The 27,723-nt window shown below is 47.9% G+C and overlaps 1 protein-coding gene and 1 long non-coding RNA gene across 9 annotated transcripts in view; one reads left to right on the top strand and one right to left on the bottom strand.

Annotated features, from left to right (window-relative positions):
- The window catches only part of FHOD3 (formin homology 2 domain containing 3), a 427,395-nt gene that overhangs the window by 247,856 nt on the left and 151,816 nt on the right, over nt 1-27,723 (bottom strand). The gene's annotated exons all lie outside the window — the stretch shown is intronic.
- LOC128627271 (uncharacterized) lies at nt 14,851-15,988 on the top strand. The gene is made up of 3 exons (XR_008391422.1): nt 14,851-15,071; nt 15,309-15,392; nt 15,964-15,988. It is a non-coding gene; the product is annotated as an uncharacterized LOC128627271 (long non-coding RNA).

The raw sequence follows: 27,723 nt of genomic DNA, 5'->3' as shown, positions 1-27,723 counted from the left end.
GAGGTAAAGGGATTGAGAAGGACAGATTAGTAGTTACAGAATGCTCATGGGATTGTAAATACAGCATAGGGGATGAAGTCAGTAATATTGTAATAAGTACGTATGCTTCCAGGTGGGTACTGAAAATACAGGGGGAACACTTTGTAAAGTATATACCTGAAACTAATACAATATAATATTGAATGTAAAAAAAAAAGTGGGGCTAGGATCAGGTCGAAGTCCCCAAAGGTTTGTCATTGCCTGAAGCTTTGAGACTTCCAGGTGCAAAGGTATGTAAAGAAGGCCCCCCCTCCCACCAGCACATCCCCCAGGGAGTAGCTAATAGCTCAGGCCATGGAAGACCCTTGAAAGAGGCTGGGCCAGCACCTGGGGAGAGGCTGTGGGGGAGGGGGGTCGATGATACATCCAGCACAGCTTGTGCTTGGGAAATAAATGAATGTGTGTATTTATCCTCCTACCCCTTTCCAAGTTGAACTTACCTTAAGTACAATCATTTGCATGGCATTAGCCTTTGAGTAAAGGGCAATTAAGAACGTACATTTTGTGGGGAAAAGAGATGTAATCACATCATTTGTTAAAGTCTTCATAACTGCCCTCCCATATTTTCTCTCCATGGTTCTTGCCTTTTAAAATGACACATGGTCCTTTAAGAGATGCGATTAATGTATTACACTCTAAACTAGCTTATAACAATGTGGAATAGAGGGCAAATTAGTTAAAGGCCACTGGGACCCATTCCCACTCTGTCTTTAGGGAGGAAACCTGCATGGTCCGCAAACATCAGCACTGAAAAGCCAGGGCAGTCCCGGCCCCCTGCTCAGCCAAGAGTGCAATGAAGAAAACCTCCGCATGTGGAGAAAGAAAGTCCATAACACTGCAAGGAACCAGTGAAAAAATCAGGACCATTTTACATCAGCAAAAGAATATGGAAGGGAGGAACCCAAGGCATCTGTGAGCGTATCAAGGGAAGTAGGAGAGTGAAAGATACATCTAGAATAACATGTTTTCAGGCCGTTAAATCACTGGCTTTTTAAGATAAACCATTACAACACCCCTCTCTCACCAAATGTCACACACATTAACCAAGTGAACTTGAACCGAGACCCTGGGGACCCTCCTCTGCACTGGGAGATACTAACTTTCCTTTTACCCTTGGGCTGCTATGAAAGACATCCCACTGAGGACGGGGATTTATTCCTAAGCAAAACGCCCATGCGCATATTTAAAAATCTGTTTGCACCAGTTGCAGACAATATAACCACTGTGAATCTTCAGGTGCAGCCACGAGATGTGAATGTCTCCTTTGCCAGGATATAGCCACATGACATTTGTTTTTCAGACTCATCAGTGAGAGACAGCTGGTGAGGACCAGCTCTGTGGAATGTGACAAAAGACAGCCTGCAGAAAATCGGTGGCCGAACGTGGGTTATGCTCCTTTCCCTGCCAGGAAGCCCACAGCCCAAGTTACTGTCAGCACAAAGTCAAAAGAATTCCACTCTGGAAACTCTCCCCACGAATTCAGATGTGCCACATGACACCCGGGGGACTGGGCAGCAAGCCCGTTGCAACCTGCAGCTGCTGATTCGATAGTAAATGTTGGTACTTTAAAGGGAAAAAAGGGGCCCGGGAGGAATTTTATTTTCCACTGAAAACACTCCTTGGTTGGATTTTGGAAATCAGCCCTCTCCATTGATTTTTTAAGCTTCTGGAGTCACAGATTCACTTGAAAGTCATAAACAAGCCATATAATGATGCTCAGACACACAAAATGTTCATATTCCCCGTGGGCTCTCAGGAGAGTCACGAAGAACCCTTTGTCTACTCCAACACCTTTGATTCACAGGGAAAGTGCGAAGGTCAGAGAAGGGACATGGCTGCTGGCCGCAGTGCTGACATTAGAGGATGGGGGGGCGGGGAGTAACTGAGAAACACTAGTGGAAATGGAGCTGTCCATATGCTCTGACTGTACAACAAAAATGATCACACGTCCACAGAGGGTCGCTCATATCCGAAGCAAAACCCTGATGTCCCCACGCAAATTCAGAGAGAAAACGCACACACAGACGAGCAAGAGCCTTTGCTCTGAAGACCTGGTGAGAAGCAGGGGTGATGACGAGCAGAACTGAAGGTAGCCCTGCCCCCCATATAGCCAAGAGGCAACCCATGACGACAAGCCCGTGAGACCTGATGAGACAAGCCTGCTTCAGAAGACCTTATTTAAACCCAAATTCTCTTGGAGTACCATCGCACTTGGAATATTTATTTGTAACATAATCCTTATAATAGTCCTTTATTGATTACTTACTAAGTAGGTATTATGTTGAGCGCTAGGGTTACAAGGGCAAATGAAGCCAGTCTCGGTCATCAAAAGGCCAATGGGGGAGGCAGACGTGTCCTCAAATAATGTCAGTGCCACGTGAGATGGTAACACCCTGGGGCCGCAGAGGAAGGCGTGGAAGAACCTGGGAGCCTGGGCCTGAGAGTGGAGAGCCAGACGAGGCAACGTGGAATGGAGCTCAGAGGCGGAGTAAAAATGAGCCGCAGTGAGCAGCGCTGTGCAGAGGGGAGGCTGAGGAAGAGAAGAGAGCGGTACGCAGCCTGAGCAGCAGCAGAGGGAAGTGGAGTGTGCAGAGAGGACGGCCACTTCAGCATGGCCATGCACCAGCAGGTCGTGGCAGCCACAGCATCGGGCTGGGGACACGGGGAGCGTCTACACAGGGACGGGGTCAGGCTGCCATGCCATTGAGTCTCCACCTTCTGTCTCACAGGCAGTGACAGAGGGTTCTGAGGGATGTTAAGCAGGGATCTCATGAGACAGGGTTTTATCCACTTCACTGCCAGCATGGCCAGCCAGGGCAGGTGGATTGGAAGATGAGTGGGTAGGGGTAGGAAATCAGTTAGGAGGCCTTTGGAACCATCGCCACAAGGGACGACAGGTCTGTGCAAGAATAGTGGTGGTGGGCGGGGGGTGATCCTAGACAGATTTAGGGATAGAGCTGACTGTGGGAATGGGGTGGGAAGGACCCCAGAGTTCCAGCTTGCTGACTGGACTTGTGGGCAGCCCACTCCCTGAGGGATGGAACACGGGGAAACACGGGCGGTGCATGCCCTGAAATGGACCCCTACGAGTATGCCTGATTACTACATACAAAGAGGAAGTTGAACACTGAAGAAGAATGACACAGAAAAAAAAAAAGATTTGAAATACAGTGACAGAGGAGAGCTCTACAGACCCTCTGAACCACCAGAAAGACAAACAAGTGGGTCCCAGAGCAAATTAAGCCTACAACATCGCGGGAGGTGGGCACGGCAAAACTGAAGCAGCCCAAGGTTCGTCGGAAAAGACAGTAATGCTGGCAAAACACAGAAGACAGTGGGGAAAAAGGAAGGCCAAATATGAGACAGATGGACTCCATAAAAGAAGCCATAGGCATGAGTCTACAGGGGCAGAGCAGAGCTGGTGAGGGCAGGACCTCACTCATTCATAGTGCCACCAGGAGTTGGAGCCAACTCAGTAACACATAATACCCACAGAAGAGCTAAATGCCACCCTTGAATCTCTGGGGTCAGAAGAAATCTCGTGCCCCAGGCTGGAACAGGGTTTCCCCCTTCTCCCGCCAGGCCCCTGCCTGGGTGCCCAGTCAGCTTCTCCTGGAGATGCCCTGCAGCCGCTCAAGCCTCCCTGAGGAGCCCCAGTTCTCACCCACATGGGTACACTCGTCACACAGGGCAGGAACGAGTTCTGATGATGGCACTGTCTAGTGTTTTAGTGTCCATTTTCTCACCTGACAAATCAGCCAATATTCTTCATTTTTTATACAGTGTTTCTCTAAATATTCCCAACTTGTAATGATTCTTTTGCATGTAATGATTCTTGTAGCCTCACTAAACTGTAAGCTCCTTACTGTCAGGACCCGTGAATAACTTATCTTTCTAACCTCAGTGCCTAATATTGACTGATTAATAACTAATTGATTGACTGATTAACCACGTTGACTATGAGACGGGGAAATAAAACCTGGGAGGATCACACCCTCTCCAGGCTCCTACTAACCCCTACACCTGGCCTGGTCACAACTTTACGGATTAACCAAACCTAAGAACATTCTAGAGTATCTCCTCCTGTGAATGGGCCCAGCCCCCAAAGTCACAGCCCACTCTGCCATGTCCCTTTGTCCATGCTGCCAAAGAAGACATGAAAATCATATCATACTCATGACTGCCAACACTTGGAAACTACCAAGATGTCATCAAACTGGTGAATGAATGAACAAAATGTGGTATCACTCAATGGAACACTCCAGCAACAAAAAGAAATGAGTTACCAAGTCACAGAAAGATGTGGAGGAACCTTAACTGTTTATTATTAAGTGGAAGAAGCCAATCTGAAAAGACTGCATACTGTGGGGTTCCAACGAGATGACATTTTGAAAAAGGCACAACCACGCAGACGGCAGAAGGATCAGTGGTTGCCAGGGGACCAGAGGCAGAGAGGGAAGGATGAACAGGTGGGGATGGGGGTTGGGGGTGGGCAGTGAAACTATCCTATGTGATGCTATAGTGGTGGATACATGTGACTATATATTTGTCCAAACCCATAGAATGTACCACACACACACACACACACACAAAACCCTAATGTAAAGTGTAGACTTCTTAATGATGATGTATCAGTATTGGCTCATCGATCATAACAATGTGTCATCATGTTCATGCACGATATTAACCTCAGGGTGAGGGGTTGGGAGAGGCTGGAAAGGTAAAGGGAAACTTACCTTCCGCTCAGTTTTTTTCTGTAAAATTAAAACTGCCTCCCCTCATAAAGTCTACTTTAAAAATTCGTCTCCGAAGGTGAGCCCACAGGAGGTGAGAGGCCGTGAGCTTGCAGATGATGAAGGGCGCTGGTCTCTTTACAACCCCCTCCGCACCCATGTGGCCCCTGGCCTGAGACTTTCCCTTACGACATGTCCCCCATCAGAGCCAACTCTCATCCACGGCGTTTTCTCCAGCCCCTGGCAGAACTGGGCACGTGACCAGTGCTCAGTACATGGCTGATGGACACACAAAGATGTGTTCTACTGCCTGAGTCCAGGAACCTGGGAATCCCCAAAAAAAGTCCATGGGTGGGTTTGGGGTACGTTTGCACATATGTTGAAAGCACAGGCCTGTGGCTTTCTCTGACTTTCAAAGGGCACGAAGAACTTCTAGGACCCTGGACATTCCAGGATGTTTCTTCATATCCCTCAGCAGACAACTCTGGCTCTTCCCTTCTTTCCTGCCTTCACTCACTCACTCACCACTTGTTGGGTTCCAGAGGCCAAGCCAGGCAGGGGGGTAAGAAAAGACACAGAAGGCATGACTGGTTTCACAAAGCTCAAAGTGGGTGGAGCAAACAACGTGTTGGCTGAGGACAGCAGGCACTACAGGCACTGCGATCCAGAGGCACACCGGAGAACAGGGTGGTGACAGAATGCAGGTGCCACCCCCACCCTCCCCCAGAGTGGCAAACAACCTCCCAGGTGCTGTCGATCAGGAGGCTGCACCAGGCTTGAAATTATAGAAATTTGAGTGCGGTTGCTTGTCTGTCATCACCATCTTGCTGAGCCGCACCCAGCTTCCCGGTTTGTTGCCTTGGAAACCACTCTGGCCCACTCCTGTCTTCACTGAGGAGAGCAGCCCAGGCAGAGCCCTGTACCTCTGGGTCTGAATTCATTCGTAGGTAACGTTTTCCCTGTTCCAGGGAGCTGCTCGGCTTCGGCCCCAGCAAAGTGCTCTTCCATCTGCTCCCATCTTTGCTAGAACAAAAGCATCCCTTCTCAGAGGCCAGGGGCTGGGGTCATCCAGTGCAGGACACTGAGTGAATTGAAATTCTGTTTAAAACATGCCTTCTTTTTTCCAGGGATCAAAGAACGGTAAAGAAGGGTCCTCAGAGACCATCTAGTCCTGCCGCCTTCCTCTGCGGAAAAGCGGACCCTCTGACCCAACCCTCAGAGGCCCTGCACATGCGCCAAGGGAGGTCAGCTCTCTGGCGCTGCCCCTCGGAAAAGGCTGCTGACCCGGGAATCGGGTCATTAGCATCTGAAAAGCAGAGGAACCACTCAGAGGCAGCCGGTGGTGTGAGCAACAGGTGTGGGGACCTTTTACTGCAGATGAACTGCGGCAGAACTCTGCTCCTCTCTCTCCCGCCCCCGCACCCACCCGCGTCAGTGCCGTGGCCACCTGCCCTCCTCCCTCTCCTCTGTACAGTTTCTTCTTCCTTTGTTCTGTCTCCCCTGACTAGGAATCCAGAGAACCTCAAAATATTTACTTATGGGCTTTTATCATCACTTTCTCTATTTTAGAATTAAGTTAAAACATTTAAATGTACGGTTTTTTCCCCCCAAAATTACATATATTTCTCTTCCTAGTCCTCTAAACAACAACAAAGAAACCGCACTGCCTGCAAGCTTGCTGGAGGGCAGGGTGTTTTTTTTCCCCGGAGGTGGCCACTGAGCCATGGCCGACCACTGCCTGCTACTCAGCCCTTCTCACCCCTGCTGGCAGGGCTCCAAGAGAGGTTTTCTGAGCAAACTGGCTCCTTTTCTCTTCTCTCAGCAGTTCTGGAAGCACCCAAAGTCCCAGGTGGTGTCCACAGGAGACCATCCCTCCCGGCAAGGTAGGAGGCCCAACTCTGCTTTTCCCTCCAGGGCAAAAATTTAAGAGAAGAGAACCATCCCAGCAGCAGGGCTAAAGATCAAGTACCCACCCACCAGTCCCTGAGGACACACTGAAACTACACAACCTCTTGCCTGGGCACTGACCGTAGCCAGGACTTGCTTAGTCTTGGCCTCAGCAAAGCTCCCCACTCTCCCAAGCCTCAGCTCCCAGAGGCTGCCACCCTCAGGCCCCTGGTCGCCTCTCCTGTCCGCCACTGGGGGCACTGTGCCCCTTCACCTGCCCTGTTCTGCACTCCCAGCTGGCAAGGTTCTCAGCCTGCTCAACACACTGCCCCGGTTTGCACTTGGCCTTCTGCATCACACTCCGCCATCACCTTGGACAATACTGGCATCCAGACTCCTAAATTGATGCTTGCTTTTCAAAAGAGATTCCTCTCTGTGCCTCCATTTCCTCATCGGTAAAACAGGATTGAAGACGCACAGTCCAACATTCTGAAGTGATGTGATAATGAACACCACAATGTTGGTAAAGCATTTGGCACAGTTTGTGCTCAATAAAGAGTCTTTTTCCTTCTCTCTCCAACCCCAGAGGCTTCCATGACTTTTTTTTAATCCCCACCTGAGGACATACTTAGAGAGTGGAGGGGAGGGAGGGAAACATTGATGTGAGAGAGAAACATCCACTGGCCGCCTCGTCCACGCACCCCACGCAGGGACTGAACTGCAACCCAGGAATGTGCCCCAACTGGGAATCAAACCTGCAACCTTTTGGTCTATGGGACGACACTCCTACCAACGGGGCCACACTGGCCAGGGCTCCGAGACATTCCTAAAAATTAGCCAAGGCCCTTCACGTAGGAGCGAGTCGGGCCTTGCATGGGCACTTCACTCCTGGCTGGCAGGGCACCTCTTGTCATCTGTCAGGTCCTTCCAACTGTGCTGAGAAGGTCACCTGAGCTCACAGGCCTGGCTGGGCTCTGGGGGTTCCTCTCCAGGGCGTGGCCACTCCCTGCAAGAGACGGCCTCTTCCTTCCTGGGGTCAATGACTCTGACAGGGAAAATGTTCACCATCCCTGACCTAAACACTCTGAGAAAAAAGAAGTGACGGTCTAATCCCTGGAGAGAAGATAAGGATCATTAGCTGGGGTCAAAAGGGAACAGTTAGACATCAATCATGTCACTGAGCCGAGAAGGCAGAACTCGGTGGTTCACCTGACCCACCCCGTGGGGCAGGGCTCTCCCAGCAAGTGTTTTTCAAGATGGAAACAGCCATTAACCCACAGAGAGTAGCCTCGGATGCACATAGAACTGCATCAGAGACAAAGATTTTTAAAAAAACTCTGGCTAAAGTCTATTCACCAATCAAGGAGAGGGGTTACATCAGTAAAAGAATAGAGGGTGGCATTTTTACAGCTAAGTGCAGCAGATCCGAAATATTGGTTTTCCCTTGTAACGAATTCACATCTGAACTGAGCGTTTCTGCACATCAGAAAGACAATCTGAATCCCGATTCTCTCCGACCTCCGGACACTTTCCCTCCGGGTTTATTACCAGGTTGTGCCAAAGAGAGCCAAACCCAGGCTGCCACGGACTGTGGCAAGTGGTCACAGTGAAAATGCAAGATGACCCGACCGTGACTGCTCATCTCCTCTGTGCTAACAGCTAGGTGACTCCAACATGTTGGGTGTGGCAGACTTCCATTACAAGGAAGAGGACCAGAAAACCCAGGGTTAGAAGCCTCAGTGACATCAGGACAGTGCCCTCCCCCCCACCTAATGCTCGGGGGATAAATTCCAAAAACCTCCGGTGGGTGCCTGCACCGTGGAGAGTGCCAACCCTATACATACATATACTTTACGACATCTTTTGGGCACATCTGAATTGTCAGCATCCCCACTCTTGTGTTTTGGAGCCATAATTAAGTAAAATAAGGGTGACTCGGACACAGACACTGCAATACCACACTGGTCTGTCTGATGACCAGCACAGCTGTGACCAACATGGCTAAGTGACCAGTGGAGGGCATTGTGCACAGAGCAGATACTCTGGACAAAGGGATGATTCACGTCCCAGTCGGGACGGAGCTGGACGCTACTCAGAACAGCGTGTGATCTTAAATGTATGAATGGTTTATTTCTGAATTTTTCCACCTCGGGTAACCAACACTGCAGATAAGGGGGCACATTACTGTCTTCCCGAGCAGAGTATTTTACCACTTTTTCCTAATGAGATGGACGATTTGCCTCTCTATATCTTCTCCCACTGAATAATGAACCTGCAGGAGAACAGTATAGAGAGAAGGGGGCTTGTGACTCTGAGTCACTTGTGGGCAGTTACTTTATTAAGAGGCACTGCATCCAGGCCTCAGAGATGAACAAACACAGCACCCCCACGAGGAACTTAGAGTCTAATAGGAGAGACCCACCAGGAGATACATTCGGTTTACGCAGGAAGCAATGAAACAGGAGGGCCAAAGAGGGACTGCCCGTCCATCTAAAGAGTTTGGGGAGGCTTCCAGAAGCCCAGGATCCCCGGGCAGACTCTGGGAGGATGACTCGGAGTTATTCTGGTAAACAAAGGCAGGCAGATCTTTCCAGGCTGAGGGCACAGAGGCAACAGATCCCAAAAAGTGAGAGTGCCCGGTGCTGTTGGGGAAGCTTCATGGTCTTGTGATACTAAGGACAGGAGCCATGAACGGACAGCATCCCTTTATTTCTATCAGATGCAGGCTGATTCCCAGAACAGACGTCAGTCCAGTTTGCGGTACGTTCGCCGAGCACTGCTTTCTGATATTTACCCAACCAACACTGTGCCACCAGCTCTAAGTTTCAGGTTCACTGAATGTGGATGGTGTCTTGTGATAGTAGTGCCTTTGTTAGCAAGTTCAGGCACTCCACCAGTGCTCCCCCCACCTGCCTGCAAGGCCACTTCTCTGGTGTGGCTGCCTCTGACTTCCTTTCCCCTCCAGGGTCTCTGCCTCCAGAAAAGCAGCTCCACACTGGATCCACCTGCTTCACTGGAGTCCGTTCATAGGCAAAGCCCCGGGGCAGCCCTGGATTTTCAAGCAGTGGTGAGGAGCAAGGGCCAGGAGCTGCTCAAGTGCGGACCATGGACCATGATCAGAACACAGGTGGGTGCTCTCTCGGTGCCCCCACCACCAAGTCAGCTGCGGGCTGAGCCAAGGGAGCCTTTAAAAGGAGGAGTCATAGCCACTGGCCATTGCCACGGACACGCCCTTCTAACACTGCAACACAGTCATCAAATCTTTGTGAATCAAGGCAGGGATAGTGAGTGAGCTTCTGACGAGTACAGGACAATGGCAAGGACATGTACGTGGGGATGGGGGTTAAAGTACCTTTGCAAGAGGAGAGCCCTCTTCGGCTGCAGCGATCTCCCACCCATTCCCCACAGCCCCTCCTTCCCAAGGGTAGATGTATCTCCCACAGAAATGCACGTGAGTGAGAAAGGCAGATGGAGGAGGGGCTGGCTCAGCCACACCCTCCGTGTGATCAGGGCTGTGAGGGGGCAGCACTTAGTGACACAACCAGGAATGGGAAGCTGCCCAGGGTGGCTCCGTGCGGTGCCCCCCCAGTGTGGTCTCCCTGGGGCTCTGCCCTCGCTGCACACAGACGACCAGAGCCGCAGGCACGGAGAATGCCCTCAGTAATCTCTGCGGTCGGACAGCAGGGCCCCAGCCTTCACCACACCCCCCGGGGGGCCGGAGCCCTTTCCTCAGGAAAGGGACATGAACACCCGTCATTATACCACACTTAGAGGCTCCCTCAAACACTGGCTGCCAATGAAGGTGCCATTAGAACAAAACCAAGCTGCTTGCTGAGCCCAGACTGTTGCTTTGCACTGCAGGGAAGCAGAGCGTTGGTTCATTTTCTCCGAGCCTGAAAAATGTGAGGAGGCCTGTTTTTATATTCTCACTGGGACCTAAGACTGGAGTTTTAGCATTGTTTCACCACTTAATACCCCCCTTTAGAGTACATTGAAGCAAAGTCAGCGTGTAAGTGAGGGAGGCATTTTTAACATCTTTAAGAATCAAATCATTTAAAGAGTGACCCTTCCACGTCCAGTCCCACATGTGGCATGTCAGGGAAGGGTACGGCCATATGCAACCTTCTGCTGCAAAGCAAATCATCAGAAACATGGGCCACACGTTTTCTGTGATGTATATTATAGGGACTGGACAATAGAACAGAAAAAGACTTCCGGAAATCAGCAACAAAAGGGAAGGGATGAGAGACACAGATGGCCTATATGAGAGGAACGCTCGTGACTAAGAATTATCCACAGTTGCCATTGTCACAAGACACGGTTTATTTTAAGATAGACCAGTACTGTTGGAGTGCCATAAGATTTTCCCAAGCACTGGAGGGCACATTGGAGTAAAAAAATGCTACTTTGGTGTTACATAAAAATTAAATTGTTTTTAAAGTTCAAAAAATGCCATCAACATATAGGGCAAAACTTTGGAAGGAAATGCTCCAAAAACGTCACCACAAGTCCAAGCGGAGGAATGTAGGAGAGTTTTACTTTCTTCTGTGTGATGTTCTATAGTGTTTGATTTGTTTGTGTTTTTTTTTACCGAACTTTTTTTCCCTGATAACACTGAATTTTTGAAAACCGATTTATTGATCATTTGCACGTCTAATTTTGAGACTTGTTTATTCATGCCATCTACCCATTTATATAGTGGGATCTTAATGTTTTTCTTATGAGTGGTAAGAGTTCTATTTTATTTTTTAAAATAGTTTGCTAGTTTCTTCCACTTTAATTTCTTTATGTCAAATTTCTTTTCAAAATGATTTGTGGGGCCTTTAATCTTTTCACGCTTGGATGTGCTCGGAAATCACCTGCCTGAGGAGTTGTACAATACAGATGTGGGTGCGGTCGACCTGAAGTAAAGCTGCATTTCCACCAAGCTCACGGGTCCAGGACCACACTGGGAGAGCCGTGGACCTTGGGGCGTTGATTTAATGCCTTCAGACTGTGGTGTCCAACCTTTGGCATCTCTAAACCACACTGGAGGAAGAAGAGTTGTCTTGGGCCACACATTAAATACACAAACACTAATGAAAACTGATAGGCAAAAAAAAAAAAAAGATCTGTGCATAATTTTTGTGATATCTACTACCAGCGATAAGCACAAAAGTCCTCCCATAATAACCCTAATTATGCAGAAGCCTTTTATATAAGCTTTTAAAATTGTCCAGCAGGTCCCAAGTTTGTGATCACTGATATAGAAAATGTACATATCTAAGTTATAAAACTTAGTAATAAAACTAAGGAATGTCTTAAGTAAATTTACGATTTTGTGTCGGGCCGCATTCAGAGCCATCCTGGGGACGGACACCCCTGCCCTAAGAGTCTGAAGAAGAGGCCAACCACCAGGGAGAACCAGTTAGAATTTGAAGGAGCCCACGCCAAGGGTGCTCCTAACGCTCCTCTCTAAACCCGCTCCCCAGAGCACATACTCCACCACCAGGGATGAAACACACTTCTTCAATGGCAAAATGTTCTGGTATTGAAGGTATGTCACCACCGGCAAGAAAGGCTGAGGCACCTCCGCCTCTTCCCTGCAGTTAATCTCCCTGCCAATCCATCACTAGAAAAACAGGGGAACTTAAAACCTGCCCTGCTCCTGTGAAAATACTTGGTAATGTATTTTACCAGCATTAATTATGACTTTTTTCCACCTGGGAATAAAGCAAAGCAAGCCAGTGGGGCGTGAACTCCTCTGACACATGTGATTTTCACACTCAGTAAATAGATTAACTAATCTATTAAAACACACACACAAATGACAGGCTGGAGGAGTAAAGAGCAGCTGCAAACTCACTGGCACTTCTTTCTCACTTTAAAGAGACTGGTTGGCTGTGCTGAGTGGAGCCGTAGGTGGAGCCCAGTTCACATCTGGGAGCTTTGTTCACATCTGGCTGTGCTGACCCAGACTGCTCCTGTCTGTCCATCAGCCACACTGCTGGCTTGTCCTGGGGTTGGGAAACACTGAGCACCCTGGGTCCTTTTCAGTGACTGGCATTCAAACCACAGATCATACTACCTGGCAAAGTCCTACATTCTTTCAATCCCCCTTTCCCAAAGCACAGGCTCTCAGGCCACTCTGGACCGGGGGGGGGGGGGGGGGGGGGGGGGGGGGGGGGGACGCCTGGGAAGATGGCATCTGAAGTGAAGCCCTGCCTCTCTTCCCTGTATGCTGAGCTGGTGCATCTGTTTCTGGGGAATGAGTGCATCGAGGTGGCTCAGAGACAAGTCCATTTGGGGCACTTGGCTGTCACTGTTACCTTGAGTGGAGTGATGCATTCTAAACCTGGGAGGTATTCTACAATGTCCTGTGTCTCTTAAATGTTGATCTTAGAACAGTCAATTCAGTTCCAGCCAACATGAGTCCTTACTGGACTCCCTGAGGTGTGAAAGGAGAATAAAAAAGGAGTCCACTTGCTCCCAGAGAGCTTGTAAACTAAGTGGGGAAGCAATCACACAAAGTCCAATATAAAACAGGGCAAACTGAAAGTCTCAGGGGACTGCTACAGAGACCCACGGAGGGACCAGGGCTCTGCATCCAATGCCCAGGCTACAGCCAGTGGCCAGGCTCCCCGCTTCTCTCTCCTACACCCACAGTCTCATCTGGCAAGACTCCCTCCAGCCCATTCTTCCCACCTCACTGCTACACCCTGGTCCATGCCGTCATCCCTCCCCTGGGTCAAGCAGTGGTCTCCTCTCTGGACCCTGTTTTTTCCTTTGTCCTTATTTGATTCACAGCTTCAACTCTTCAGAAAACACCCCCTTTTGGGTACAATCATCCTGGCTATTTCAAATCTCTGACATGCGCTCAAATACACACAGTCCAGAACCACTTGCCTGTTGTTCTTCCCCTAGCATTCACCACTGTCACGCTGTACTTCCCGCGTTCACCCTGCTTACTGTCTCCCCCACTGCAACGGAAGCCCCGCGAGGGCGGCCAGCTGCACCGCTCTCTGCATTGCTTACAGCGCTGGAGGGCTGACCGACACACAATGGGTGCAGAACACATTTTTAAGGAGTGAATGAAAAAACCCGTACCCTCCTCCCTCTCCCTTTTATCTTGTGAATAGGGTGTGAGAAGCCTGTTTCCACCCCCCTTCTTTTTTAAAATAATTTCTGAGAGCTTAGAATAACTCTCCGGATCTTTTAAGTGTCAGATGAACCCACATTCTGCCGAACTCCTTAAAACTCCAGCCCAGGGGGTGGGCTGGGATGGGAGTAAAAGACAGAAAACTGTATTTGAACAACAATTAAAATAAATAAATTATAAAAAAACCTTTAACCCAGATCCTAGTATAAAATGGTAATGAGCTTCCTTCATGTCATTGTTTGGAATGAAGGAAACACGAATTAATTTGTTCTTCCTTTCAGCTAAATTAACCGTAGAAGCTGCAGGTTCGGAAAAAGTGCCTCTGACTTCGGAGTGTAAGAACGTTTTCTTTAGTGAGCAGGAGGGGAAGGAATGCTGTTTAAAATGCCAGCCACGGGATAAAAATACGTACATCTTCGGTGGTTAATATAAAAATTGTTTTCCTGATTTCCAACATTACTGTCCATGTTAATTGACTTGGGAAGCAGTAATAAAACTGAAATTTTTATCACACGCATTTCAAGTTTATTTTGAGGTACATCATAATTCAAAATAGGAAGTTTTGCATCTGTCCATGGTACCAGCGGAACACAAATGCCCCAGTTTTCAGAACCATCTGAAAAAACCTTCCCCAGCTAGGGTGGGGAGGGGGTGAAAGAAAAACAAAACAAAACAAAACAAAACAGAAGAGAGTAGGGGGTGGTGAATGCTGCCTCTCAAAACAGCAGGTTCTTCCTTTTTCCCAGCCACCTTTTACAACTTCAGGAAATTTTGTAATCTCAATAGAAGGACCTCGTGGTAAGACACACTCCCTTTCTCTCCATTGTTTCCTCCCAAACCCTGCAGCCCTGGAGTGTCCTGGCTCCCTTGAAGAGCTCCTCCAAAAGGAGGCCTTTCAAGAGTAGATTACAGCTGATTGCAGAGATTCCTGAGGCAGTTCACCGTGAAAAGAGACGCAGAGAGCAGACGCAGCACCCACGTGACTCCCCCACTGCCCTCCGTCCTCAGCCCCCTTCCATTTCTCCTTCAGTGGGAGAAAGGGGCTAAGGGGAATGAAGGTTTATTTCCAACACCAGCTGGGGAATGCTATAAAAAGGAAAAAAAAAAGAGTTACCCTCTTCAAAAGCAAAAAGACTCCCCATACCTGCAGCACAAGAAAAACGATGTTTGGGAATGGCTGGTTTCCAGAGAAGTCTGAATGCCTCCTGATGCCAGGGAAGGAATGAGAGAAAAAAACGGGCTGGCGCCCCAACTTGCACAAAAAGGCAGAACGGGTACATGGAGGCGAGTCGTGGTGCGATGACCCTTAATTGCGATCATCACTGATGGCTGCTTGTGGGTGTGAAATGCAAATTATTCACTAACACTGCAGTTGGTCTGTTCCACTGAACTATTGCTATGAAGATACAGATCGGGACCAATGGCTGTTGCGTCGCTACCATTTGTTCTGCACATGATACTCCGTCAGTCTAGTGACCAAGTTGACTAAAGTGATTCTCCCACTTTTCTAGAGCCTTATGGAAACTGCAAACCTCCTGCAAACCTTTGAATAGCTAAACTATTTGTCAGTAGTGATCGTGCCCTCAACACCACAGGTAAGAGCCTCGTGCTGAACACCCGTAGGCCAGAGGGACCTAATTCAGTGTGTAGCCCCTCGCCTGAATGGACATTTCTGCTACTGCCCCCGATTTTTCACTATGGAAAATGTCCCTTCGATGGACATTTGACCATGGATACCTCCACGCACGTGTGTATCTCTCTACGGAATTAAATCGAATTTTGTCCATGATTCTCACGTGACTAGTGTTGGAACACAGCAAGGCAGAAACAGTACATGAAGTGAGGGGTGGGGGGTGGGAAGCTGAGGGAGTGTCTGGAGCAGCACTAAAGAACAGAAGCCATGTGGTTGGTGGCCTCAGAACTGCCTGAGGCTCAGGGAAGAGCCATCTCCCACTGGGCCACCAAGGTGCCCCCTCGTGGAAACAGACCAATTTGCCCAAAGTCCATTTGTCTAAACCCACTTTGCAGAATTTACTTGTTTCTCTTATTATTTAGGAAGTTTTAGCAGTTTGTTTGGATGTGCTGGTTTTAAAAGCTAATTGTGCCTGGTTCTGAGTGAGCAGTTCTGAGGAATGGTTGGTTTGTTTCTGCCCCGGCCCCCTGCAGCTACAGCTGGGAGGAGCGGGACACCAGCTTTGCCTACTGGATGGTCCACTGAGGGAGCAGCCACGGGGCAGCGGGAAGGTGTGGTGGGTGGGAGAGGGGGGCCATTTGACATTCATACATCCATACTTTGATTAGAGGCACTGCCTCCCAGTAGAAATATTCTCCAAGTATAGAAATACAGTCATTCTACTGCACACAGTAAAAAAGTTATTTAAAACATATGCTGAAGAATAGTGAATGTTTATATTCATTAAATACATTCCAGAAATCATATATTCCTAAAGTAACCTTATATGACCTGACCGACTGAATATTCCTTAAAATGATGCTATCAGGACAGAGGCAGGCCAACTAATACATAGCAGAGATTTTCCAGAGCCGTAAACTTCATGACAGAACCAACACGAGTGGCCATGAACTTTACAAACATTAAGGAAACAAGTGAATCTGGAAAACTGATTAATGGGCAAAAAGAACCAAAGTATTATAACACATACTAAGACCTGAGGTTCATTCTAATGACAAAGAAAGGGTTAAATTAGGAGTAAGTGCAGCCTCCTTTACTTAACAAAAAGGTATAAAAAATGAAATGTGCAGTATCTGTCAGATTTACACCAAAATCAAACTTCTCTGATTCTTTATATTTAAGGAATAAGATTTAGTCTTTTAAAAATTGTTTCATATATAAAGCTCATTCCTATCTCTGTAAACTTTATCTGTAATAACACGTATGAGCAACTGGACCGAAGGAAGACACCCAGGGATGGCCACCGACAGGGAGTCCGCAGGACGTGAAAAGGTACAAGATCCCATCTTGCATATTATTTGAACTTCACCGATGGTCAGAACTTCATAGAAGTCCTTCAAAACTGGTCTTTCTGAATGCGGTATAAAGATATAATCAAATCTTTCTTTGATAATGCTGTTCGAATTTAAAAAATACAACATAAAACCTCGAGTCCTAGTCCGGAAGAGCAGAACGGCGCAGTGCCCAGTCTGAAGGAGTGGAGGGGTAGGGGCGGAGCCAGAGTGAAGCATGGGAGGTTCTCAGGAACATCACAGCCCAGACCAGTGAGTGATACAAAGGAAGATAAAGGTAACAAAAGCCAGCCAGCAGAGTTAAGTAGAGAATGGAGACACAATGCGATGTAGCTACATTCAGTGTGGAGAACCATCTGGAGGGATGTAAGATACTTGATAAATGTTTGTTGAGCAGGCACAAGGATAGGAAATCTGTTAAGCTGCTATATTCATCAAAAATGAGGTAACTGGTCTGGCTGATGTAGCTCTGTGGATTGAGCACAGGCTTCAAACCAAAGGGTTGCCAGTTCGATTCCCAATCTGGGTACATGCCTGGGTTGTGGGCCAGGACCCCAGTAGGGGGTGCACGAGAGGCAACCACACATTGATATTCCTCTCTATTTCTCCTCCCCTTCCCCTCTTTCTAAAAATAAATAAATAAAATCTTTTTTTTTTAAATGAGGTAACATGCATGGCTTGAACTGATGAAGTACTTTGCTAACACTACAGGTGACAGGTAGACCAAGAAAAGTATCATTAAAAATCTTTCAATCTTTCTTTAACATATCAGCTTTAGAAACTACCAATGACTCCTCACCTTCCAGAACCTTCTGCTCAATGACCTTTACCCATTCACTGCTGCCAGGACAGACCTTACGTCCTCCTATTTTATGCTTTGTCTCCTGGGGTCCTGTGGTCTCCCTCGCCCTTCCCAGAGCCTCTGTTCTTCAATCTGCCCAAATCTGCCCATGTGTCAAGACCCGTGAAGCTAGTCTGTTGGGCCCAAGGATCTCCACAGGCCCCGCAGCCCTGGCATCCAGGGTTCTTGTCTTCCTGGACTACTCCAGTCCGGGAGGCTCCTGTTTTTACTCTCATTTCCTGTGCCAGAACCACACCCGGCCACTCCAGCTCATCATCTCTATGTGTGCGGCCGACTCCTCACGCATTTGTGCCTTTTCCTTGGATGGTGAGACTCTGGGGGGCTGCCAGGGATTTACGACAGTCACATGCCTCCCCCGATACCTAGCACAATGCCTAATGCACCCCTATTCAACACACACACACCTGGTAATATACATGCATTTTGACTGTTTTTATGTCAAAGGAAAAAAATCACTTGACCTCTTAGATCTCAGTTACCTCTTCTACAAATAAAGAGCTTCAGTTTAATGATCTCTTGGTCATTTATGGTCCTAAGATTCAATGAAAAGTAATTAATATTCAAAACGAATCAAATAATCTCCTTTAGTATCCATTTCACCAGGTTATTCCCACTTCAAAAAATTACCATGAACTCCATTGCGAACCTCACCAAATCACACGACTCCAGCCGGGCCTTTCTGAGCCCTCTTGCAGGCTTCAGCCTCGGCCTGTGCAGACTGGAACAAACACCAACGCAGTTTCTAACAGCCCCAGGCTGCACCCCCAGGACAACCCCATGGCCCTTAAAGTGTGTGCCTGAGAACACCCAAGGCCGCTGAGAGAATTTGCTGTTTGTTCCAGCAGACACCTGAAGACCGGGCCTCTGTCTCCCAGCTGCAGCGGGAGGGTAGGAACCTGTCTTTGATAATTTCCAGTTAGCAAACTCAGATGGGGCTCCCATGGACCAACCTCTCCGCTCACTGGCTATAATGTTCCACTTCCCTGACTCTGCGGAGCCCTGCTCAGCCCTCTCAGTTCCCTCACTCACTCTCAAAACTGCCCCTCTGTACCGATTGACATTGAGCACAGTTTATGCTGGACTCTTCTCCCTCCAGCGGCGGTACTGGACTGACTAAACTCTGCCCTTACCACTTTAACTAGTGCCCAGCCTTGTTTTTCTTTGACATTCCATCCAGTTTAGGGACCCATCTTTAATGGGGGCCACTCCAGCCAGCCAGCCTCAACCTCCTCCCCAGCCCAATGGAGAAGCTGCGTTTGAGCATCCTCACGCACACCCCCTGCTTCCCCCTCCTTCCTCACCTTCTCCTGGAGCATCCCATCCTCCTGTCTCACCAACTCCACATGCCTGCACAGACTAAGACCCATCCTCACCAGACAACTCCGCCACGACGGCTACTTCTCGTCTTTGACCACACCATACCACCCAATTCGCCATTTAGTCGGACACTCCGTGAAAGTGGTGCAGCATGCAGTTCTTGCTTCCCCAACCAAGGGTAGGCAGTTTTCTGACAAAACCCTCATCCTGTGCTTCTTCCATACCCTGGCAGCTGCAGGAACATTCCTTGGTGAAGAAAGTGTTCAACAAGCCCTTTGGTTTCACTGACCTGCACTCCCCCACAATGAAATGCTGTATCCAGCTTGGCTCTTTCCACTTAGGAACCATTGCTTTTGGAAGGAAGAAAGGTCAAGAGACTGAATTATACATCAAAGAAAAACAATTTGCTTCCAGATTCCTAATTTTTCCCGCAACTTGCTTTGAAGTGGCTGAAGGATGTGAAATTACTCTTTGATCATGGGGATTCAGTGACTCAAACGGGCTTAAAGATCTGACTGAAACGCCAAGTATTGTACAGCCCTTGCCTGGGTACCCGGCGGGTCAGCGGGGGAGGCCAAAAGACAGACTCTGCCCTGAGCAACATCTTGGAAAGTAGGGAATTCAAATCCTTTCATCTTTGGTCTCGGAGGACTCTGAGAAAAGGGCACTCAGGAAACGAGACGTGGCTGTGCCATCTCTCATGAAGAAATCGCCTCATCTATGGCCTCTTCATCACTCTAGGCAGGCAGCCCAGACTCCGAGCCTGCATGCCCTCCCCAGGCACACGCAGGTCTTAGTGCTGTGGGAAAAGGGGTCCCCTCTGGGGCCACCTGCCCTGGCCTCCGGCTCACTCCGCCGCACCCTGCCAGTGGCGTGGCCTCCACCATGCCCGGTCTGGCTATCAGTGATTCACACAACATCAAGGCTTCACTACCTCGTCAGTCTCGAGGCTCCCCCTGAGAGTTAGAACTCACGCCTACGGGCCTCTGGTCCGGAGGGAGGTAAGCCATACAGCCCCGATCTGGACAAACAGGGATGTTCAATATAATCACATTATAATTAGGTCATTTTATCTGGCCCAAAGTCCTCATGAGTCCTTTTCCCCTACAGGTCACGAACCCATAAACAAACATAATGAATGATGAAGAAAAATTTGCTTTCTTTCCTGTAATGAGGGGTTTTTCAGAGGGAAAAGAGGAAAAATATATGTGGCATATCTGTATTTTCAATAGAGAATAAGAGCCTTCAGGTTACTCAGTAAAATATGGCAAATTACAGAACATGACATTTCAATATCAGTGACAACTAGGGGCGAGTGGAGGGGCAAGGCGGGATTCGATCAACAGAAATAGAGGAGAATCAGGGAGAGACAGAGGGGCAACAGAAGAGAAAGCTAAGAGCACCCCTCCCATTTCACCATTCCCAGACCTCCCATGGGGGCCAAGATTCCCCAGATCCAGCCCTTTCACAGCTACCCATTCGGAGGAGCCCTCCTTGGATGAAGGCAGCTCCGTGAGCTCTCCTCCCTCCCCCGGGAGCCAGCCCAGTTTACCAGTGAGGGAAGCCACAGCACTAACCACTCCCTCGCTCACGTGGGCTGAGCTCTCCCACTCTGTCTGGTTGCACCGCCTGGCCTTTTCTGCCAGAGCACGTGAAGCTTGCCCTGTGTGGCCTTAACAGGCTTCATCCACAGTCCTGGTTCATCCAGGCCAACAGGGCACCCAGGGGTGGTGACGGGGATTCCCTCCGGTCCGCCTGATGGCATCGCCTTTCCCACCCCCGGCAGAGATGAACGTGCTTTCGTGCCCCCACCTCACCCCCGCCCTGCCCCGGCAGCCTGTGCAGATGTTCCTCAACCAGCAGCACCCAGTGGAAACGGGGCTGGTGCTCCCAGCAAAACTGCACTGTGGGCATCAGTCCAGACATGCTCATCACTGTGACAGACAAGTACCCGGGCTCAGTAAAGGGCTGGCAGGTGGACAGATGGGCCCCATAAGTGAATGAACCAACAAACTACATGAACTATAAATCACTGTATTAGTGAAATGCTTTTAAAAATAAATTTCTCTTGACCACTCTTTGGGTAATGTTTTTTCTAACATACCCAGTAAACTGTAAATTCTCTCAATCACATTGTTTCAACTCATAGGTTTTAGATAATATTACCTAGGCCCTTATTATCTTTTAAAATGTGTATATTTTCTCTGGTTATAAACCATATTCCCAATGTGAAAAAAACACTGCAGTTATACACACACACACACACACACACACACAAATCAAACACTATAATTATTTTTCTATATGTGAGAAAAAGTCTCCTGTAACCCCACCCTGTCGATTTCTTATGTATTCCTCCAGATTTGTTAAACAATAGAGGAACGTCATATATGCATTTAGGCAGCATAAATAATAGTTTCTGCATGTAATTATGTCAGGGAACCTTTCTAAGAAATGGCTTTGTTGGTCTGTATCGCGATGGCTGGTCCGTCCCTTCATGTTCCCTCACCCCTCTCTGAGATGAGACCTGCTTGACTTAACTATTTAAAATGTCCTCTGCGGTGGCCAGTGAGGAAAGTCAGCCACAGTCCTCACCACCCTCTCCCCTCCCTGATGTCTCTGCACGGACCTCAAGGCAGCGTGGTGGCTGAGAATGCCAGCCATCCAAACCACCAGCGTCCTGAGGGACACCGAGTCTGGGTGTGGCTGGGGCCCAGAGGCTGCACAGAGCTGCCAAAGGCTCCAAGATAGGTGAGCACTCAGGTTCATCAAAACGGAGGGCACAGCCACAGGTGGGTGAAGAAAGGAGATGAAGCCCCTGGGGGCCTGGCCCAGGCAAGGGAAATGCTGTCGTCATGGAAGCACATCTCGCACCCTCCCGGTAGGTGAGAACGAGGTCCAGGTCAAAGGAACGGATGCAGAAGTAGACCCACGGCCATCTGTCCTTCGAGTACAAGGGATGAACCTTGGTTTTGGGTTTGTTTTATTGAGAATCCTTTCATTTTTGCCTGGTTACCAGGCAAGGATAAGTATTGAAAAATACATTTAAGATAAAATTCACTCTTTTAAACTGCGTAACTAGATGGTTTTCAGTATATTCACAAAGTTGGGCAACTATCACCACTAATTATGAACATTTATGTAACCCTTAGAATAAACCCTATATCCACCAGCAGCCACTTCCCAATGGCCCTCCTCCCAACCTCAAATGACAACGAATTTACTTTGTCTTATGCATTTGCCTATTCTGGGCAATTCACATAAATGGAAATCATATAGTATGTGGCTTTCATTGGTTGTTTAGTTTCTTTTATTTAACCCAATGTTTTCAATGTTGTATCACGTATCAGTACTTCAGCACTTTTAATGGCTGAATAATATTCCAGTGTTTGGATATACCACATTTTACTTATCCATCACCAAGTTGATGAATGCTTGGGTTGTTTCCATCTTTTACTCTTATGAATAGTGCTGTTATGAGCATTTGTATGTAAGTTTTTGTGTGGACATGCATTTTCAATTCTCTTGGGCATACAGGAGCAGGCGAAAGTAGGTTAATAATGATACCAAATAATACAATAATTATTAAATAAACAATAGTACAAGAATAAACTGTTTCACATACTCACAACTGTAAACCTACTTTTTCCCACTCCTGTATATCTAGGGGTAGACTGGCTGCCCATATGGTAACTCCATGCTTCTGAAACCCTGGTTTTTGATGAATGACTTTTCTCCTCCAGTCTCTCCCCACCACGCCCCACCCACACACGCACATTTTGTATTTCAGTGGCTGCAGCACACAAGACACACATGCTCTGCAACACACAAAATGTAGAGCATGTGAAATGCCCAGAGGCCTTGAGCCCTGGAACGGTCTTATTCTATCCCTACCCTCCTGAAAGCCACAGGATATACGACCTCCTCAAAAAACTGTGAAGACCGAGCTGAGCCCAAAACTAACCAAGAATGGCCAGCTCTGACCTCAGCTTAAAGGAAAAGTGGCTGCGCATTCCAACATCCAGAGGACGCAGCCTGCCAGAGGACCACAGGCCTCAGGAATCTGCTCTGGGCCAGAGAGGGCAACTGGTCTCCTGGCTTCATGAGCCTCTCCCTCCCCAGTGGCTCGGAACAGCCCTGAGGCAGAGGCAGTCTAGAAAGCATTACTGGGACCACTGAACCAGACCCGAGCCTCCTTTAGGCTATCACACATTCCCACGACATTCCCTGGGGTCTCTATGGCTTGCCCCACCCCCACCCCCATTCTCCAACCACTGCTCCTTGGGTACCAGCTGCCAGCGACAGGAAAACAGCCCCTGCGCTCAGTTTGAAGTCTGCCTTGTACCCTAAAACTCAGCCTCCACTTATAAGAACATGGTGCCAGTGGTGGCCAGGATGCAACACAAACCGTCTTTGAGGTATTTGCCAAAACCTATGGAAGGAACATCGATGTCTCAACCCTATTTCCCTCCCTCCCAGTCCACGTTCCCATCACCACCACCGACTGCACCCCTCCTGTAGGAGCCAAACTAACTTAGGAACGAAGCAAGGGAGCCATGTTCCCTCGGACATAGTGGGCCCAGTAAAATAACACAGTAAACCTTCTGGAGGACAAGTTTTCCTGTTTGATAAGATTAACCAAAATTTAAGATAGTTCCTTAGGGATATCTAAGTGCCTTTCATGGTCTTTTTATTATTCTATGTTGCACAGATACTAGAAGACATGTGATTCCCTAAACTCCATCTTTACTTAACCATCCAGGGTTAATGGAAGAAGAAATTAGATGTAAAGGAACCAACTACTTAAATAGAAAACCTGGACATCACAACTGTATGACGGTAACACAGAGGAACGGTGGGAAGTGGGATCAACTATTGGGGCACAATGTTTCCCAAAATAGGTTCCAAGTTGTGGTGATGAATTTTACGTGTCAACTTGACTGGGCCGAGGGATGACAGGCAGCCAGTGAGACACTATTTCTGGGCATATCTGGAAGGGTGCTTCCGGAAGAGATCAGCATTCAAATCGGTAGACTGAGTTAAGAAGATCGCCCGCCCTCATGAATGCACTGGGCACTGTCCAATCCATTAAGGGACTGAATAGAACAAAACAGCGAAGGGAAAGCGAAGCTGTTCTCCTTATGCCTGAGCAGGGACATCCATCCCCTCTCACCCTGGGCCATCAGCACCCCCAGTTCTTAGACCTACGAACTTGGACCAGGACTCACGCCATCAGCTCCACTGGTTCCCATTGCCTTCGAATTCAGAACAAGTTATACCACTGACTTTCCTGGTTCTCCAGCTTATAGATGGCATGTGTTGGGATGGCTTGTTCTCCATAATTGTGTGAGGCAATTCCTATAATAAATCCCCCTTTTTATATGCATGTACATTCTACTGGTTCTCTTTCTCTGGAAAACCCAGACTAATACACAAGTATTACTTATACTCATGGATGTTTCTCAAAACATGTGTTCTGGAGAAAAGAGCTTTCTGTATCAAGGGATTCTCAGGGCCACTGACACACTCCTGGAACAGACATCTTGCAGAGGGAGGTTAGATATGGCGGGCCCAGGTGACTGAAGGGATTAGCAATACCCTCTGAAAATGATGAAGCGTGAGGCGAAAGTATCTTCCTTTAGGTTTCACCTCTTCCACTGAGTCAGTGCTGTTGGTTTCTCCACATTCCAATTCTTGATTAAGTGAGAAATTGCTAATATTTTATAGAACAATACATTCTGAAAATGTTCTAGGGAGTGGAGATCCTTCTGAACCGGGACCTGGAAACTCACAGCTCTGGCCCCAGCTCCATGTGGCCCAGCAGTGCTCTCCAACTTTCTTGAGCAGGGGCTGTGTGAGAATGCAGGTTCTGAGTGGGCAGGTTTGGGTGGGGTCTGAGAGTCCGCGTTTCTGCCCTGCTCCCAGAAGCAGCTGGTGCTGCTGGTCCAAGGACCACACTTTGAGTAGCCAAGGTTAGAGCATCATGTTTCATTCCCCCGGGCTGGTGTCCTACTCTCAAATGAAGGAAACTCAGAATTGGATCTGACCATCTCTAAGGACTCTGCCTGTTGTGAAATCCTATTTTCTTTGGAAGAGATGGAAAGTATTATTGACAACCACACTCAGATAGCAGAGTTATGGAAGGCCAGGTTCAACTTCTAGCTCCTTAAACCCACACGATGCTCACAGCAGTATTTTTTAGACTAATCAAAAAGTGGTTACAACCAAAATGTTCATCAACTGATAAGTGGATAAATAAAATATGGTACATACATACAATAGAATATTATTTGGCAACAAAAAGAATGAGGCAGTAATAGGTGTTAACAACATGGTGAAGTTCAAAAACATTAAGCTAAGTGAAAGAAGTCCATTGCAAAGACCAACTATTATATCATTCCATTATATAAAGAGGCAAACGCACAGAGACAGAAAGTACATTAGTGGTTACCTCCCTAGGGTCGTGGAAGGGAACACAGGGAATGAGCAGTGACTGCTAATGAATAAGAGGTTCCCTTTGGAGTGATGGAAATGTTCTGGAATTCGACTCTGGGGATGGTTGCACAACTTTGTGAATATACCCAAATCCATTAAATTGTACACTTTAACAGGGTGACTTTTATGATACTAAATTTTATCTCAAGGAAGCTGTATTTTAAAAATCTAGCTCCTTCCCTTACAGAATCTGCAAGCTTGGGCAAGTTGTTTTGGTTTTTTTTTTTTCCATCCATAAAACAGGAATGATAAGAGTAGCCCACACTAACTTGCTGCAAAGCTGGCAGCCATTATACTGATACCAGCAAGCCCCAACCTTCTCAGAGAATGCCTTCAGCAGCATTGGTCAAAAACACTGCCAGGCACTGCTCCATGCTTGATGGTTCATGAAAGCTGCATCCCTAACGGGAAGCATGTAGGACAAGTAATACACAAGAGAGCAGTAGAATTTGCATTTACTACTCTTCATTTTTTATGAGAGACTCCCTTTTTTTTAAGCAACATCATTACTTGAATTTGACAATTTCCTCCTCTCAACCATTATTTGCTGAGGCCCTGGCAACCCTGGGCGCTAAAATAATTAGAAACAGCTATTGACTCTCTACCTGGTTTGATTCTTTCACAGCTATTTTATTACTGTCCACAAAAATCTCTGAAAATCATTATGCATATCATCTAGTTTATGTAAAACTCCCTGGGGTGGAAACAAAATTGTACTGTGGAATTTATGTCCCTAAAGCAAATAACCTCCCATGTGCTGCAAAGAAAATATCCCTTATACTGTGGACAGACAGACAAGCAATTGTGGGAGTAGCAGAAAAACAACCACCTTTAAACGGGGCCACTTTCCCACGGGGAAGCTCTCGTTTACTGTCTTTGCCCGAATGATTCTAATTTCCTACAGCAAAACCTCAAGTAGAACTTTCCAAAGTCAGCAATCTGGACAAAAGGAGCGTTTACTTGGAGAAGTGCTCAATAGACCATTGTTTGGATCCTAACTGCATGGACTACTCTTTGTCCTGAATGAGGCCAGTGCTTGGGAGGAGCCTAGTGGCCACTAGCACAGGGCAGTCGCTGACGACCACATGCAATGAATATAGGAAGACTGAAGGAAGCATAAGGGGATGGTTCCACGCATGATAACCTTACAGCCATCGAGGAGAAGATGTGACCACATGAGTCCTGGAGAGAGCACATCGCCTCCTGGGGCAGGATGCAAGCCAGCTGGGCAGGCAGGAATGAGCGCTGGGGCAAGGGGCTGTGGGGTGAGACTTCACCAGGAAGCAGGCTGGTTTTCCCCAGCTCATGACATTTGTGATAGTGTCCACAGGGCACAAGCTCATTGTCCTCTGACTCCTGGGGCTGGATGGAGAATGAGGGACAGGGTCCTCAAGTTCCCAAAGCCACCCCCTCAAAAAAGTGCACACCCTCTGCCCTTTTAGTTTTAATGGAAGAAATGCATCAGCACTGTTAACTCCAGGATGCTGCAATACCTAATTCCCTTGTATATCACAAAGGAATAGTGGTGGGCATTCAAAGCCATGACTGAAAGCCTTCAGGTCTCTGCTCACAGGGGCAAAGAGGCCTCCTGTACCACCCACCACTGACTCTCCATGGGAGGGTACCATTAGCCCACGGGTGAAGCTGCTGGTTAGTCAGCACTCACTGTATGCCTACCACCCGCCAGCCCTTCACCTGTCAGTTCATTTCCAACCACATCATCATTTTATCCCTTGGCCATTTTATCTTTCATTGCCAGTGAGAACATTAATGTCCAGAGGACCTGGACATTCCACCGAACAGTCCAGAGCTAAATGAGAATCTGGTTACCCTGGTCTGCTTGCCCCCCTCTGGAGGCAGGGCACTGCTCTCATGCTGCTCACATAGAAAGTCATTGAGTGGATCCACTGTCTGCACAGATCACTGAGAACCATCCTTGTTAAATCTCTCTTGAAATAATGAACTTCAAATATATTAATGACATGTAATTACAGAACTATATGGGCTTTAGAGAGGAACAAGGACACAAGAGAGTCTCATCGGGGAAGGCTCACCCTGCCACCATTCCCCTGACCTTGCCTCAGAAACGGCTCCACCAGGCTCTTCTGTCCTACATGACAGTTGTCACAGGTGTGAACCATAAAACCCTTTGCCATCTCTGAGCCAATCCTGGCTGTGTTTGGCCTGAAGAAAGTGAGGGCAGGGAGACTCTGGGATGCTCTTGGGTATCACTAATATTTAATGAGCGTCTACTATGTGCCAGGCTA

The sequence above is a fragment of the Artibeus jamaicensis genome, unplaced genomic scaffold (genome assembly GCF_021234435.1).
Source record: "Artibeus jamaicensis isolate MK-2021 breed Jamaican fruit bat unplaced genomic scaffold, CSHL_Jam_final contig_354, whole genome shotgun sequence".
Taxonomy (NCBI): Eukaryota; Metazoa; Chordata; class Mammalia; order Chiroptera; family Phyllostomidae; genus Artibeus; species Artibeus jamaicensis.
The sequence above is the reverse complement of the archived record's forward strand: the minus strand, read 5'-3'. Positions and strand labels throughout refer to the sequence as shown.